The sequence below is a fragment of the Prionailurus viverrinus genome, chromosome E2 (assembly GCF_022837055.1).
Source record: "Prionailurus viverrinus isolate Anna chromosome E2, UM_Priviv_1.0, whole genome shotgun sequence".
NCBI lineage: Eukaryota > Metazoa > Chordata > Mammalia > Carnivora > Felidae > Prionailurus > Prionailurus viverrinus.
Window position 1 is genome coordinate 6860993 of NC_062575.1, and position 18287 is coordinate 6879279.

General features: G+C 42.5%; 1 long non-coding RNA gene across 1 annotated transcript in view; it reads right to left on the bottom strand.

Moving 5' to 3' along the window:
• LOC125153332 (uncharacterized) overlaps positions 1 to 18287 on the bottom strand; it is a 93022-nt gene that overhangs the window by 30596 nt on the left and 44139 nt on the right. Inside the window, exon 2 of the long non-coding RNA XR_007147462.1 lies at positions 12469 to 12581. This is a non-coding gene — a long non-coding RNA (uncharacterized LOC125153332). The remainder of the gene's footprint in view (positions 1 to 12468; positions 12582 to 18287) is intronic.

The window sequence follows — 18287 nt, forward strand, 5'->3', positions numbered from 1 at the left end:
GAATAAAAGAAAATTGACTTAACACGACACAAAAACTAGGTTAAATCAACTTTCATTATATTTAATGGTGAAACATGCAACATTCCTCCTAAAATCAGAAATTAGGTAAGAGTACATAATATCTAAAATAATTTTTTTTGTAGAATTTTTTTTAATGTTTATTTATTCTTGAGGGAGAGAGTGTGAGTGGGGAAGGGGCAGAGAGAGAGGGAGACACAGAATCTGAAGCAGGTTCCAGGCTCTGAGCTGTCAGCACAGAGCCCGATGCGGGGCTTGAACTCACAAGCTGTGAGATCATGACCCGAGACGAAGTCAGATGTTTAACCAACTTAGCCACCCAGGCACCCCCTCTAAAATAGTTTTAAATATTTTTCTGGGGTTCTAGTCCATTGAATAAGTTCCTGGTGGAACAAAGAGTTAAATATATACATAGGACATATTTCTAAGTTTTTAAAAAGTGAAAAATTAGCTGATTTTGCTCAAAGTACCTAAGTATGAAAGCGATGAAAAAACAGCAAGGGAAAATATATTTGTATTTATAAAAATTAAAGATTTTTTTAACTTTTAAAAGTAACAAAACACGGGGAAAATGTTTTAAAACCCCCACAAAGTGTATCTGTGTGTGTATGCATGTATTTGTGCGTATGTTACTTACACTTCAATAAGTTTCAAAAATATAACAAACTGATAGTGCCTCAATACATTGAAAGCACATATAAATCTGTAATAAAAATTCTTAAGGCAAATTTTTAAAATTCCAAGTCACAAAAAGCTAAATTACAAAAGAAATGTAAATGTCCAAATAAACAAAAATGATTCCGTTTCTCCAATTTAAAAAAATTGCTAAATAAAACAAAAAATATAATTTTAGGTCAAAGCTTTATGATCACGCTCTGAGCTTTTGAAGTGGAGTAAAGCAGGCTCTTTTATTTACTGGTAGTGGGAGAAAATTGTTCAAAGTCAAATGGTGAAATCTACTTTTTTCCCACTTCTAATCCACTCTCTACACTACAGCCAGAGTAATCTTCTCAAAGGGCAAATACAGCCAGACTACTCCCTTATCTAAAACCCTTCAAGAGCTTCCCATTGCTTCCAGAATAAAGATCTAAATCATACACAGCCTACATGACCCTCTATGGTCTGGTCCTTGTCTCCCTTTGTCAACCTTATGTCCCAAAATGTGTCCTGCATCAGCAAGAGCCTTCCTCTCTGCAACCAATGTTCCTCCTTCCTGGTCATCCCACCCTTTACAAATGCTATCCTTTTTCCTTTAACACTCCCCTCTTTCACCCAACTCACCTTTATTCCTCCTAGGTCTTAGATCAATCTTCAATCCCAAGGAAACTTTCCCTGGTCTCCCTGAACAGAAGGGAGGTTCTCCCAATAAAGTTTCTTTGGACACCATGAACTGCTCCTTCCTGGCACGTAATGAAGTTTTAATTTTATATTCATTTCGGGTGTCTACTTAGTATCTCCCCCCTTCCCTAGACTATGAGCTCTCAGAGATCAATGGCCAGTCTCTTTGTGTTTGTCCTCGTAGCCCAAGTACCTGTAACACAGGAGATGCTCAGTAAATATTTATTGAAAGAAGCAAATTACTCTAGTTCATCTTGACCTCTCTAAAATAACAAGACCTAAAGCCTCACAAATACATAGTCTGCCAGGACGAATAAGTACGGGACATGCACATTTCTGAATATAGCCCTGTTATAAGGTTGAACAAAAATGAAATTACTATCCTTCGACATGCTGCCATCAGACCATGTAATCTCCCAATTTTAGTCTTATCTGCTCACATCCCTGGACTCCAAAGTGAGATGTTATTTTATCCCTACTAAATTTCCTTTTGTAAACTAAGCCCACCATTTCAACATCTTTAAGACCCTTCTCTAGTTTCAAAACATCCACAGTTAGTTTTCTTCTAAATTATTGATGAAGGTGACAGGATTAAAATGATGACTCTGAGAGTGCCTGTCGTTTCTGAAGCCCTTACTTAAAAGCACCAGATCCCATGACAGCCTATTTGCATGCTGCCTCCTGTCACCTTCATAACAACATTATGAGTGGGTATTTCCATCTCAGTCATCGGAGGTGGTAAGTCTGTGACTCTGGGGATCAGTTAACTCGTCAAAGATCTCAAAGCACATAAACGGAAAGACAAAGATTCGAACTCCGCTATCTTTGCCCCCAGGCCTTTTTACACGACTCTGGTGGTTTTCAAACTTTTCTCAGCCACGAGTCTATTGTTTCAGCTAAATCTTACACAGAAGCCTGCAATATAGCTAAAATCAGAGTAGATCTCTGCCTAACACAGCTTTAAAATCATTGCGGCACATGGGGTTGATTTTCACCAAAGGAGGCCTAAGTCAGAGGCTTGAGTGAACCCCTACAAACCTCTTAGGCTCACAGTCTGGTAATCAGTCATTTGTTCTGGAATATGCTAGAATGCTCTGGAACAATTTAGAATACTCTTGCAAAGTCTACAATGAGGGAAATGTTCCATTCTGTGCTGTCCAATAAGATAGTCACTAGTCATGTGTGCTGTTGAACATTAAAAATGTGGCTAGTGTATGGGGCGCCTGGGTGGCGCAGTCGGTTAAGCGTCCGACTTCAGCCAGGTCACGATCTCGCGGTCCGTGAGTTCGAGCCCCGCGTCAGGCTCTGGGTGGATGGCTCGGAGCCTGGAGCCTGTTTCCGATTCTGTGTCTCCCTCTCTCTCTGCCCCTCCCCCGTTCATGCTCTGTCTCTCTCTGTCCCAAAAAAATAAATAAAAAAACGTTGAAAAAAAAAAAATTTAAAAAAAAAAAAATAATAAAAAAAAAATGTGGCTAGTGTAAGTAAATAACTGAACTTTTAATTCACCCTTAAATTTAAATAGCCTCAAAAGTTATGAATTGGCCTTATTACACCAGCCTCTACCTCATACTTCTTTATTGTCTTCAAAACACAATAGAGTCATGAAAAGACATGACGGAACTTAAATGGATATTACTAAGCAGAAGACGCCAATTTGAAAAGGCTACACATACTGTGTGATTCCAACTCTATGACACTCTGGAAAAGGCAAAACTATGGAGACAGTAAAAAGATCACTGGTTGTCAGGAGTTAATGTGGGAGAGGGATGAATAGGCCAAGCACAGAAGAATCTCACAGTCGTGGAAATACTGGGTATGATGCCATAATGAAGGATATCTGTCATTACACAATTGTCCAAATGCACAGGATCTGGGTTATAGCACAAAGAGCAACCCATATGTAAACTACGGGCTTTGGGTGATTATGCTATGTCAATGTAGTTTCATTCATTGTAACAAATGTACCACTCCGGTGTGAGACATTGATAATGGGGAAGGCTATGCATGTCAGGGAGCAGAGGACATATGGGTAATCTCTGTACATTCTTCTTAATTTTGCTACAAATCTAAAACTGCTCTAAAAAAATAAAATATATTTTTAAAACCCACACACAATAGATTACAAATAAAGATGTGATCAAAAAAGACTGGGCACAGAATGCTCACCAAAGAGCCCTGTGCTCCTTCACATTTCCCACCTTCCTCTGCAGGTAGGTTGGAGCCGTGTGACTAGACGTGGCCAAAGATTTCTGAGCGGAAGTGCCACATGGCTCCAAGATTGAGGCAATTAAGACTCAGCGTGCCTCAATATCCTTCTCTCCCCTAAGAGGCCATGTGCTCCAAACAACATAACCGGAAAGATATGAGAAGGCATGTCACAAGAGAGAACTAAGCCTTCATTGTTTCAAGCCTCTGAGATTTCAGGGTTAACTGTTATAGCAACATTGTGTTGCTGAAGCTCACCCACAAATAATAACAAAGAGAGCACTCAGGACTCTTGGCAAAATAACAACAAAGAAGCAGCAGAAGCATGATTCAGAGAGATGAGAAACTAGAGACAATAAATTCCATTAACAGCAGCCCTGATTTCTGTGCCTTACCCTGGCGCGGTCAGGAGGCATTTTTGTAATAATTTTTCCTCCAGGTTCATAATAGCAGATAATTAGGGATGGCCATGTCCATTCTGTTATCCTGTAGTTTGCTTCTAGAGAAAAGTTTTCCCACACTAAACACCATCAGGCTTCTTTCCTTCTCAGCAACAGTCTTAAGCCAATTATGTTACATAAATGGAGATTATAAAACCTGCATTAGCAGTGATTCCTCTGGCAGCCCCGTGTCCCTGGAGCTGTCACTTGGCAATTGTTTAATGGTACAGATGTGAGCCTTTGGAATTGGGGGTAATGTGAGAAACAGACATTTATGGGCATGGCTTACCTTTTGTTAAAGGTGTTTCCTGACTATGATTACTGATAAATCCCACCAGCCCTCTGTTTCTCCCCAGCTTAAAGAGTCAGTGGCCAGTTAAGAGACCATTAGCTAAGACCCACTGCCTCTTTTGCTAAAAAGGTGCATCTGTTCAATAAATATCTAAGAATGTCTTTCCTCCCAGACATGTGAGCCATTCAGAGATTTCTGTGCAGGAATAGCTCAGGTCTCCTGTCCAGGGATGTCCAGGAGATGGTTCACATGTCTTCTGCTATCTCCCTGCACCTCGGGATGCAGGAAATCATTAAATGTATTTCCCAATTTCATAGCCTGGTGAAACTCCCAAAGCCTTCAGGATAGCACACTACAGAGTAGTGTCAGGGAGCAATCATGGGGCCAGACAGTCCAGGCATCAAACCTGGTTTTGCTAACTGCTAGCACCACAACTGTAGACAGCTAGCAGTTCTCGCTGTACTCCTGCACAGCGGACATGAAAAGAGTGCTGTCTAAATCTCCTTGGATTCCCTTAACCAATTTGGTGTGTCCATCTCCCACTTTGACTAGCTTTGCTCCTTTCATCCCATGTCCTGCAGAAGACCACCATGTTCTTCTGGAGCCACTTCACCTAAAGGATCCGAGACAGCCAGGAGTGCCTGGGTGCGAAGCATGCCTGGGGCAGCTGCAGTCTACGACTGGTGCAGGAGTATCAAAGTCCGATGACCCAGACTCTGTGTAGGACAGTGCTGTGTAATTCACCTCCAGAGCTGCCACGAGGGATCAGGCTGAGGGTGAAATCTAACCCTGGAGTAGCTGTTTCCCTGCCCTACCCTGTTTCCCCCACTCTCATACCAATTTTCCCAAGAACACTTTATTTTTTTCCTAATAATAAACTTTTTATTTATTTATTTATTTATTTATTTATTCATTCATTCATTCATTCATTCATTCATTCATTTATTCATTTATTTTAGAGACAGAGCAGGAAGGGGGAAAGGGACAGAGGGAGAGAGAGAGAATCTCAAGTAGGCACCACACCCAACACAGCCCGAATGGGGATCGATCCCACAACCCTGGGAGCATGACCTGAGCTGAAACCAAAAGTCAGACACTCAACCGACTGAGCCACCCAGGCAGCCTGAACTTTTTATTTTAAAGTAGTTTTTGATTTACAGAAAGTTTGCAGATAATAAAATATGCTATACTTCCCATATGTGGGGTTCCCATATATCTTATATCTAGGTTAGCCTGTTATTAACACCTCCCATTAGCATGATCCATTTGTCATAATCACTGAATCAATATTGATATATAGTTATTAACCAATGTCCACACTTTTTCTTCAGATTTCTTTGGTTTTACCTAATTTCCTTTTTCTCATCCAGGGTCCCATCCAGGATCCCACATTATACATAGTCATCAAATCTCCCTAGGCTCTCCTTGGCTGTGATAGTTTCTCAGACTTTCTTTGTTTTTGATCGTCTTGACAGTTTTGAGGAGAACTATCAGGTATTTTGTAGAACGTCCCTCAACTAGGATCTGTCTGGTGTTTGCCCCCATGGATCTTGCCAAGGCTGAGTCCTTGATCAGCTCTTTTCCCTTCTTTATCCTGCAGTCCCTTACTCCTTCACAGGCTTTTTTTCTTAAGATCAGTCCTCAGCAAATCACATGTGTATATGAATCTCTGATCTGACCCGACCTCCAGGAAACCAAACCTAAGGCAGCTGGCAAACAGGAGTGGTCCTGGGAAAATAAGAGTTCAATGCTGAACCCTTTACTGGCTGTTGGGCAAAAAAGATTCCCATCATGAGGGGCGCCTGACTGGCTCAGTCGGTTAAGCCTCCGACTTCAGATCAGGTCATGATCTCAAGGTTCATGGGTTTGAGCCCTGCATCAGGCTCAGTGTTAACAGCTCGGAGCCTGGAGACTGCTTTAGACTCTGTGTCTCCCTCTCTCTCTGCCCCTCTCCCACTTGCACATTGTCTCTCTTTCTCTCAAAATTAAACACTTAAAAATTAAAAAAAAAAAAAGATTCCCACTGTTAGAGCTCTGTAGAACACCAGCTATCCCTGATGTGTGGGCATAATTCAAATGCAAAGACTTTTACCTGGAATGAGCTGGAACAGCCTACAGGTAGACTAGGGTATACCACCTCATGCAGTATTTCTGGTGTTCAAGAAGTACAGGGGTAAGGGGGAGGCGTAATTATAAGGACTGTGGAATTGAGTGTTGTTGCTGAAAACAACGATTGACACTTTGAGGAGAGAAGATGACAGAGAAAATGAATTTTCAAATTCCAGGAAAAAAAAATGACCTGAAATGTAAGAGCAGGCATCCCTGGGATTCCCATCCTGTCCCTTGATCTAGGGACACTCCTTTGATACGCCACCTAGGAGGGTTTCCCCCAAATACCTACTCTGGCCTGTATAAGTATGATATCAACATTTCTAGCTACTCAGCCTAACATATTAAAACAGAAAATCAGTCAAACTTGTTATGGATCTAAACAAAGAAGAGACAGTAATCTTAGACTCCACGGCATGTGGGTTTTGTCAGAGAGATATTTCCTCTGTCACAAGCTTACAGCTTTTCCCAATTCAATTAATTGGAATCTCACAGAAAAGTAAATGCTGTAAAATAAAAGATTCAAACAGCTGGGACCCCAAACACAATCCAGTGGAAAGCACTAATACGATGCAGTCACAGCTTGTGGATGGGAATTTTAAGAGCTTTTATTTCTAAGAACCACTGCTCAGAGAGAGTGTGGCTTCTTTTTGCAAAAAGGTAGGTTTAGATGGTGGTTTTTCCAAGCATTCAGTTTAATGAGGGAATCTCCAATGCATTAATTCAATCAAAATATATTATCTGAGTGTCTCTTTGGGGCCAGCCATGCTGTTAGGGTATAATGGTAAGCAAAGGACAGGCAGGTCATGTCTGTCCTCACAGAGTTTAGGGTCTAACTCCATTTCAAAAACTCCTGGTCCAATAGGGGAGAGTCATGGAGAAAAGGTGACCCCTACAATACATGTGACCTTCAGTCAAAGGACACAAGCCATACTGAGGCAACTTCATCCTTTTAATTCCTTCTTAGGGCTTTCCTGGCCCTAAGTTGGCCAACCCAACCAGAAGCCAGAAGTCCAAGGAGCCCCACGGATGGAGTCCATTCAAATGAGCCACTGGGGGCATGAGCAGAAGAAAGGAGCAGAATGGACCTGGAGGGACAGTGGAAGATACTCAACACACAGTCATGGCTCGGTGATAATGATGAATGACAATTTTTCTCAGCAAACAACTGCAGGATCTCTTGCTCGCTCCATACCGTAAAATGAAAAACTCACACCATTTGGGACCCCAAGCATAATCCAGTGAAAAGCATTCATATGGTACAGTCACAGCTTGTGGATGGGAAACCCTCACGGTGTCACTTGAATATAGTTTTTGTCTCATTTAATTCTGAGTTGGAGCAGAATTATAATCTGCTCTATTCTATATAACTGGTTCTTGACTTTCCACATAGGAAGGTTTTGTCATCCCACATAGCTTCTTGATATATAATACTCACTCCCCTTCTCCTTCTATATGACCTATTTCTTTGGAGCAAATTATTCCTTTTGAGAACTCTGGAATTCCTCAAAGATCATATTTAGCCTTCTGGTATGAAAATACGGATGGAGATAAAGTCTGTAAAATCCCAATTTGACTGCCAATTTGTGTTCAGAGCCACTTTCAAATGAGAGCTCACGAGAAAGTTGAAGAAAAGGCAATCTGAAAATAGTAAATATATGCCTAGGGGATAATGATGTATGATCAGAACTGTTACTATTAAACACTCACTCTGTACCACCAAGAAGAAGAGTTTTATAGCAAAGGACGACCTTGAGAGCAATGCAGTCTAACCAAGAGGATGTTGATGGTAAGATAATGCCGGTGATACAAACAACGACAGTAACATTGGTACCCATCCTTTCTCAAATGCCTACTAAGTGCCTGACCAGATACTTGACCCTTTATATACATTAATCTCCTTAATATTCTATTGATCTGATTGACATTAGTTTTATACACATCTCACTTAATACTCAAATTGATATTGTTATTACAGGATTTTTATTTTATACATTTTACCTCACTCAATAATTAAAAGTGATAATATTATTCCAGGACTTTACATATTACTGTTCACATTGTGTACATTTAATCTCATTTAATACTTAGATATTAGGTCAGTGTTTTTATACATATAATCTGATGCATTTTTATACCTTTTATCTCATTGAATGCGGACACTGATACTACAATTCCAGCTTTAGATCACGGGGTACTGACACACAGGGAGGGTGAGCTAGCACCCCTGAGCACGAAGCCGGTGAGTTAGGCTGAGGCACAGGCCTGTCGCCCGGGGCTCTCCTCTCTCCACTGCAAGTAAAGTACCTCCCCCCACCCCCATGGTAAGAGCTGACACACCAAATCACCACCGCACGCCAGGCACTGTGCTATTTTTGTGCACACTTTCTGCATTTGATCTTCACGACAACGTCATGAGGTGGGTTCTACTTTCAACGTCTATTTTGCAGAGCTCAGAAACGGCCCAGACAAGTTATAGTAATTAAGGGAGGCTTGTACTATCCAGGCATCTGCCGGGAACCTGGCTAAAAATAGAGGGTCTGGTAAGTCACTGCACTGGGCACCGTTTCATCCTTTTAGGGCTGACGAAGCAATGAGGTGACCTGAGACTGAGGGCTTAGCCTGCGTAAAGGAAGAAAGATGAGTTAGTTGTGAAGTAGCAGAAGCCTCAGCAAAGTAACTCTGTTTGCCTGAGGTGCTTAATCATATTTTTAAAAAAAAGAAGAAGAAGAAGAAGAAGAAGAAGAAGAAGAAGAAGAAGAAGAAAAACCAGCACTGGCAGGTACAAATCCTGGATTCTTGGAAATAGATTTTGTTTTCAACTGATATCAGAGTTCTGTGGCTGCAAGTGACAGAGAGTGGCACTGGCTATTCGTGCAAACTATGACAGCTACAGAGAAGATAAAAGTATGGCTGTCCGCTTGACACAGAGAAGCACGGGCATGGAGTTTCATAGGCCAATAGTTCCATGACTTGAAACAGATGAAAGATTCTTGCCCTATCTTGGGGCGCCAGGGTGGCTCAGTCGGTTAAGTATCCGACTTCAGCTCAGATCATGACCTCACAGTTTATGGGTTCTAGTGCCACGTCGGGCTCTGTGCTGACAGCTTGGAGCCTGGAGCCTGCTTCGGATTCTCTGTCTCCCTCTCTCTCTGCCCCTCCCCGGCTCAAGCTCTCCCCACCCCCCGTCAAAAATAAACATTAAAAATTAAAAAAAAAAAAAAAACAGATGAAAGATTCTAAAGAGAGAGTATAAAGACGAAATGCCAAAATGCTCCAGTAAGAAAGAAAAAAGGTGAAGCCAGAAAAGTAGCACCGTGGCCCTCTGAAAACATCTGGTCTTTGAAGGCCCAGTGACAAAGGCAGAGCATGTGATCAGAGGCAGAGACAGAGATGTGACACCCACATCGACCTGGACAAATGCTCTGGGGAAGGGTAAAGCCCAGAATTAATGTAGGGCAACAGCCAAAGGAAAGACCAGGCACGCACAGCATATGTTCTGTGAGCGCTGACAAGAGAACTAACGTTCACTGACCCTGGTTGTTACAAGTTTGGGCTCTGGAGTCCAATAGAGCTGAGCGGGAATCCTGGTTGAGCCGTAAACCTAACTTAGTGACCTTGAGTGTGCCCTTCTTCCAGATGGGCATGAAGCTAACATTCTTGTTTCCTTCAAGTCTTGGTTCACACTGTCACCTTCTAAATGACACTGCCCTGACCACCCTGTTTAAATGTCCTCCCCTCTCTCCCCTCCACCACCCCAGCACTTTCAATCTCCCTTTCCCTGTTCTAAGCTTTCTTTTACCAGAGGACTGATCATCCTTTACCGTACTAAACAAGTTTATTATTATGTGCAGTGTGTTGCTTACTGAGTATACCGACCCACTGCAGATGCCAGGGCAAAAGTGTTTGTTGATTTTGTCCAAAGATGTATCCCAAGTGGCTAGAATAGTACGTGGCACACTGTACTGAGAAAGAAATAACCTGCTGAATGAATGAATGGTATGCCTTAATCTCTCTGTCTGGTCTGTAAAATGGGGGCAATGTTCACTAGGTTTTATGAGGATTAAAGGGGATGATGCATGTAAAAACACTCAGCACAGTGCCTGGCAAAAAAAAGTACTCAATAGATGAAGGCAATTATAGTGTTGTTCGTATCCATCCACTTTCTCCTTTGATCACCTTATTAAGTCCGAAAAATAATATCTTGCAGATGAGGAAAATGTGATCCATAGAGATAAAGCCAGTTGTTAGCTTGATGTAGCATCTCAGAGGTTTCCTTTGTGGGAATGGCCACAAAGGAGAGGCAAAGAGATTCACTCCCTACATATTTCAAGTCTCTTCTAGCACAGGATAAGTAGCCCCAAACTCATTACCACAGAGATAGAATTCCAAAAACAGTGAGTAGGTGTCTGTTTGGTGAGCACTGTACTCCTAATGAGGTGATCACTAGGAATTATGTTGGTTCACCAGGATGTGTATGTACCACATTACTGCATTTCCTTCCTTGGTAATGTGACTGTGACATCACAGGAAAACTATAGCAAAGCACAAAGTATCTTGATTTCAGCAGGGCACAAGACAAGGGCCCCCTTTAGACTTTACCCCTAAGATATGAAATGGGGTTCACTTGTTGGATTTAATCACCTGGACCAAAGATCAGCAAACCTTTCCTATAAATGGCTAGGCAGTAAATATTTTAAACTTTGCTGCCATATAGTGTTTGTCAAACTACCCAATTTTGCCGTTGTTGTGTGAAAGCAGCCATAGACAATACGTAATAAGTGTGGCTGTGTTCCAATAAAACTTTATTCACAAAAATAGCTGCAGGCCGAATTTGGCCCATGGGCAATAGTTTGCTAGTCCCCAGTCTAGATAGTTGAATGAGTATCACCCTAAGTGTGCCATGAACCTAACTGGCAAAGAGTCAGCGATATGAGAATAGGTTGACTACATTTATAAGTGATACAAAGCTAGGAAAAAACATCCAACATGATGAATGACCAAGTCAAGACTTAAAATTAGGTGGAGAAGCTAAAACTATCAGCCCAAATTAATGTGATGTAAGTTAATGCCTAAAAGTACATTGTTCTTTGATTAACAAAACATCATAAACAACAAAACTAAGTGATAAGCTACCAACACAATGAAGGAAAAACTGGATTTGACAATCACTCAAAAATAACCTGTGGTTGGCCATATGCTTCCCTCATTATTTATTCACCCATTCATTCATTCATTCATTCATTCATTCACTTACTTGCTTAGCTTTTAGCAACAATCCCCAACTGTGTACTAGGATCTATGCACAGTGCTGGAGTGTTTTTAATGATAAATAAAATAGCCTCAGTCCTTAAGGACACATGATATAATCCACTGGACAAGAAAGATGTCCCTTTATTCATTTTCATTCATTTTTTCAACAACCAAATATTCCATTCAAGGATGTGGCAGGGCCAGATCAGGGTGTGGGGATGACAAAGGCAAATGAGGTTTAGTCTTTGCCTTTGAGGAACTATGAATATAATCCTGGAGACACATATTATGTAAACAAATCAATTACAGTACAACATGGTTTGTGCTATTACAAAAATATGACTCAAGTGCTGTGAGAGCAGAGAGGAATAAACAGCTAACTCACCCTAGAGGATTCTACGAAACCCTAACATTTGAGCTGTTTCTAGAAAATGGATTAAGAATTTTACTATCAGATGTTGATATACTCTTTAATGTCTGAGGGACTTTGTTGTCGGGTTACAAACAACCACAAATACTTGTGTTTTGCTTAATATTCCATTTGCTAAAATCACTTATTAGATCACAGGCGAATTTTTCAGAACGAACTCTTTTGATAATGTACATGTCACTTACGAATTTCATGAACCTTCTTTAAGGAAATGAAACTGCAAAGACAGATATTGTCTCCTGGTTGGGTTTTCCTCAGAAACGTTCACTGACCAAGGTGTGAGGAATCACAAAATGCTTGAGAACTCTAGGGACACTGGGGAGGGAGAGTAGGGGCGGATCAATGCACTATAAGCTTTTTTTCCCCATTCAGTTAAAACGTACTTGGATGTCTGAGAGGCAACCTTGCACACACTGACTCAGGAACCAGACTTCTTCCATCTAGTGGTTCTGGATCCTGAGCACCGTTCTCTGGATCTGCTACATTTGACCAGCAGCTGAGAGAGAGAGAGAATGGACGATAATGCACGAAGAGCTTTAATGGGCTACCCCTGGTGGTAGTGTTCATCATGTCAACCCAGTCTGATGTGGCTGGAACCATACAGTCATTTGTGTTTTTGTGACTGGCTTATTTCCCTCAGTCATATCCCCAAGGTCCGTCCATGTTGCAGCATGTGACAGAATTTCTTTCCTTCTTAAGGCTGAGTAATATTCCACTGTGTGTGCATACTGCCTTGTGTTTATCCATTAATTCATTGATGGACATTTGGGTTGATTCCACCTCTTGAAATATACTTAATGCTACTGAACTATACAATTAAAAATGGTTAAGATGGTTTTTACAAGTGACATGGCTGGGCAGCCCCTAGCAGTCTGCCCCACAGGGCTGGAACGTGACACGGGATGACCTCAACTGACAATGGATAGAGATATGACCCACCCAGGCTCCTTCTTTCTGGCTCCTCCTTTACAGAAAGTAATACTTGTATTAGTTTTTAAAGTTTGTTTATTTCTTTGGGGGGGGGGCAGGCACAGAAGGAGAGAAAGAACCCCAAGCAGATTTCACAATGTCAGCACAGAGCCCAATGTGGGGCTTGAACTCACTAACTGTACGATCATGACCTGAGCTGAAACCAAGAGTTGAACACTTAACCTATGGAGCCACCCAGGCGCCCCACAATAATTAAAAGGCTGCTTCCAAAATGCCCAAAGTCCTTATGCATCTAATGATCCCCTCTCATTGAGAGGTCTGCAATATGAGCTAACATGCACTCCAGATCCAGAACGCAAGTGCCCCAAAATGCTAGCATTCCAACTCCCCCCAGAATTTCTAAGGGCTCCATTTCCAAAGCTCCATTTTCTTTCTCTGGGACACTTCCCATTTGTGAATATGGAATAAAACTTGTGATTATAAGTTCTGGCATTGGGATCAAACAGATCTAGGTTTGCAGACTGGTTTCTACACTTGCAATCTGTGTGTGTTTCAAGAAGTTAATTAGTTTGGTTGAGACTCAGTTTCCTTGGCAGTGAAATTAGACTGAAGTTAAGTTCTCTCTTGGATATTTTCTCCAGATCTACTCTCTATACATCTGCATCCTCCTCTCTGCCTGGGAGGCCAACCGATATGGACGGTACCAGTTGGTGCCACCTCAAGGGACACATGGAAATACAGAGACATTTCTGGTACCACAGCTAAGGAAGATGCTATTGGCATTTAGTGAGTAGAAGCCAGGGATGCTGTTACGCATCCTACAGAGCAAAGGAGGATTCCTTAACAAAGATTTATCCAATCCTGAATATCATTAGTGTAGAGGTTGAGGAACCCTGGGTGACACCAACAGGTTCTCTGCCCCTCTGGCTTCTATTTGGAGTTGGCCAATAGGAGCCCCTAGCAGGAATCAAAAGAGAGGAGAGTAGGTCAGGCTGTCTGTCCCCTAGTCAAAGGGGTTGCCTTAGGTTGGCTGTGTCCCTCCCCAGTAGACCCCTGCCCCACTCGAGGCAGGCTTGGTCCTTCTAGGACCTGGAAGCTGCTGCCTATGCTCATCTCTTGGCCAAGAGTGGTAGCACCCCTGCTTATCCTGGCCCCAGGGCCCCAGGGGGCCACACTTGTTCTTGGGGTTCCTTTGTACCTCGCTGCACCTTTGGAAAGAGTCTCCCCCTTTCAAATAAACCCTCTTCAAATAATCCTAATTTGATAATCTGTTTCCTTTTGGGATTCTATGTGATATCAGTAACAATCTTAAAAGGTTTCAATGAGATAATAAAAACACTTGGCCGGCACAGTGTGAGGCACATTGTGAATGTTCAGTAAACCACAGCCGTCTCAAGGTTCCACTTCAGTGGGCATTGTTGTTACCCTGTGACCTCTGAACAGATGACACTTCCTTCAAATGAGCCACCTAAAAATTTTCTCCCTTTTTAATCTGGAGCATACTTGGATCTGAAGAGTAGATCAAACTTTTTTTTTTTTTTAACAGCTATGCTCCAACATCTAGAGATAGCCATTCTGCTGCAGAGCTCAAAAATGGTGTTAAAATATGTTGTGGGTTGGAAAACCTTTGCAGAAATTCCAGGTCTGTCTCTGCTCTCAGAATGCAAGACATTATTTGTGTCCCTGTCACATAAATTTGGAAGCAATGTCCATGCAGGCTTTTTTCTCTCCAGGTTTCCTGACTCAGTAGTAAGAATGGATGAGCCCGATTTTTAATCCCTGTGGCAGGAGGAGAAAGGTTGGGCTATAGCCTCTGCCGACATGGTTGGACAAGATTCAGACGAGGCAACAGAAATCACCATGACCCCATGAAAGAGAGCATGGGGCCTCTGGCAGCTTCACCACGGGGGACACGAAAGACCAGAATCCAGCCACAGAATTTGTTTGAGGACATGCAGGAAACACTGGGGCAACTCATTCATTCACTCATTCATTCCAACATATATTGATAATTGAGAGTAACTCTGACTCTTTCACTGAAGTCTATTCTACATCATCACCTCAAGTCCACAGAACAATAATAATGATAGATAATACTCCTGTTTCCATCCACTGCATCATCCAGATCTTTCAAAAGTTCTATGACGCGGGTGTTCCTATTGGCCCATTTTAAAGATAAGGAAACTGAGACCTGGAGAGAGGAAGTCATTTGCCCAGGTCACATGGTAGTGAAGTCAGATTCATATGCAAACAGGGGAGCTCTACAGTCAGACACACCAGCCTGTGTGTTGGGAAGTTTCTTTGCTTGGCTGACCCTCTGTCCTGGATGACACGGGACCGTGGTGCCTGAGTGGACCAGTGCCTGGCCCGTGGCCAGCGCTAAGGACTAGCAACGAGCACTTCTATTATGAAATGAGGAACTCTGAGTCCCGAGTCCCTGTGTTCTAATCCTGCTCTGCCTCCAAACAGCTGTGTCCCTCAGGCAACTCGTCTATCCTGCCTGGGCTGAGCTTAATCACCGGCAAAGCGGAGGATGGTAAAGTCTGCCGTATAGGGTCATGGTGAGAACTCCTGACAGATGCAGAGGTCTCTGAAGTGTGCACACTCTAAGGCGGGGTGTGAGAAGAAAGGATCAGACCGGTGATCTCTCACTTACTTCATTAACCTCAAAACAAAAGAGGAAATTCAGCTCCACTAATATTTAATGTACATGCAGACATTTGACATGCACACGTGACACACGTCAGCTCTTTTCTTTCTTCCACAAGGCTGAATGGCTGGTGACACCCCCATATACGTTCATTTGCTTTTAGCAAACTGCCTTATGGGGCAATTTATGTGCACTTGGGTAAATGGATTTCGGGATTATAATAACCAGCCTTTAAGTGGACAAACTCACAGAAGGGACAAAGGACTTAAAAACATTCCTGCTAAGAATCTATTTAAAAAACAATACTAACAAGATAAGTATAAGTGAGCAACCAGAAAATGGCAGAGCACACCTTTATTCCACTTACATTAGCATCCTTCATGGGCCACCACACAAGAAACAAGATGATGACATAATCCAAGGGGACAGAATGCTGTCCCCTACCCAACCCATCCAGATGAAATGATCATAAGATGGTTTGGAATATGGATTTACAACGCTATCGTTAATGACAATTTTTTCTCTATGTGTAACTTGTGCCTGGAGATATTAACTAATGATAGTATAAAGTCTCCACAATTAGCAAGACATTAAATGTATTTATTCCAAGTTAATTTCATCCTTTTAAAATTTCTTGTTTTGTGCATGTTTTATAAGGTACTTAGAAAGCACCATTTGGCAGTGTGTAAGTAACTAATCAAATGTAATTATGTTGGTGATATGTGATTAAAATTATTCTTTGTTTGTGGGGTATACAATTTAGAAAGCATGGAGACCCTTGAGCTGATATACATAATAAAGCAATTCACTCAAAAACTGCCATACAGTAGTTGCTCAATAAAAAGCAACTGTTATTATTATTGATTCCCCATTTATTGAGCACTTTCTGCATTTTTTGCACACATCTTAAAATGGTTTTATTGTGGAAAATTTCAAACACCCAAAACGTAGAGAGAATAGTTTGATGAGCACATATACACCTTTATCCAGCTTCAGCGATTATCATTTTGCCAATCTTGTTTTATCTCTTCCCTCACTTATTTTTCTAGACTGCATTAAATCAAACTCTGTATAATTTCACCCAAAAATAGTTTGGCTATGAACCTCTAGCTGACAAGGACTATTTGTTTAACTACCTTGCCATTTTCACACCCAAAGCAATTGTCAGTAATTCTTTTAATATCACCTACCCTGCTACTACGACTGTTATTACTGTTATTACTATCTTCTGAAATGCACATATGATTGGATCCCTCCAGCACCATTCCTTCTCCTTCATGACCATGTCCAGACTCCTCACGAAGGCACCAGTGCACAGTGTGACCTGGCCCCCCTGCCCTCTCCTCTTTGCTCACCACACTCTCAGCACAAACCCACTTCTCCCAGCTCCTTAAACAGTCACTTCGGTCCATCGCCGCTCAGCGCCCTCACACCTACTGTTCCCTGTGCCTGGACCACCTTCCCCCAACCCCCACCACTCTCTTCCTCAGCTCTTTCTCAATCTTCAGATCTCAGCTCTAAGGTCACCTGTAGTGTGCCAGCTGCCTGCTTTCCTCTGCCATAAATCACGTTCTTGTGTTTCAGAGCACAAGGGTTAGATCTGTCCCTTGTTTGTTGCCTGCCCCCTTCATCTGACTGTGAGCAACCCAGCCGTTCTAGTCACCAGCTTCATCCTGGAGTTGAGCTCAGTGCTGGGGAGAAAGCAGCAGCCAACACATACTGAGAGACCGAAAGGGGGTGAGCCCTGCACTCACCCCTGCCTCCTTGTCCACTCCCACCTTCTCCTTCAGTGTTGGCTCATTCAGCTCCTTCAACCTGCAAGTCATCCTCTTCCCTCTCAAGCTGCCCTCCTGTCCTTTCATACCACAGCCAACCCATCCTTCAAGTTCAGAGAAGGTGTGAGCACCTCTGGGAAGCCCAGGCCGCTGCTGTGCTTGCTCCCTGTGCTGATTTTCATCACCCAGCTCCCTGTATCATACGTGTGTCTCTCCCTCAACACTCTGTGCTCCCTGAGAACTGGGATGGTTAAATTTGTGTGTCCACTGGGCTAAGGGACGGTGGTAAAACATGATTTCTGGATATGTCTGTAGGGGTGTTTCCAGAAGAGATTGGCATTTGAATCAGCACACTGAGTGAAAAAGATCCGCCCTCACCACTGCAGGGGGCACCATCCAATCTACTGAGGGGCCAAACAGAACAAAAAGTCAGAGGAATGACAGATTCGCTCTCTCCTCTTGAGCCAGAACATCCACCTTCCCCTGCCTTCAGACAATGGCTCCTGTGGGTCTCAGGCCTTTGGATTTCAACTGGAACTATACCCCCTGCTTTCAGATGGCCGGCTCTGGGACTTCTCCGCCTCCACAACTGTGAAATCCAATCCTTTATAATAAATCTCTTTGTGGAGACACATATGTATCCTTTTGATTCTGTTTCTATAAACAACTCTGACTAATACAAGAGCCAAGACCCTGTTCTGCCCATCATTGGAGCCCTGCACAGTCCCTGGAGCTTGGTGTCTAGAACATCTCTGTAAAGGTTGCAGGACGGGAAAAAATGAATCATCCAGGAGTGGGAAGGTGGGGTTAACCCTGAAAGGCCAAGAAATGCAGTGCAAATACGCAG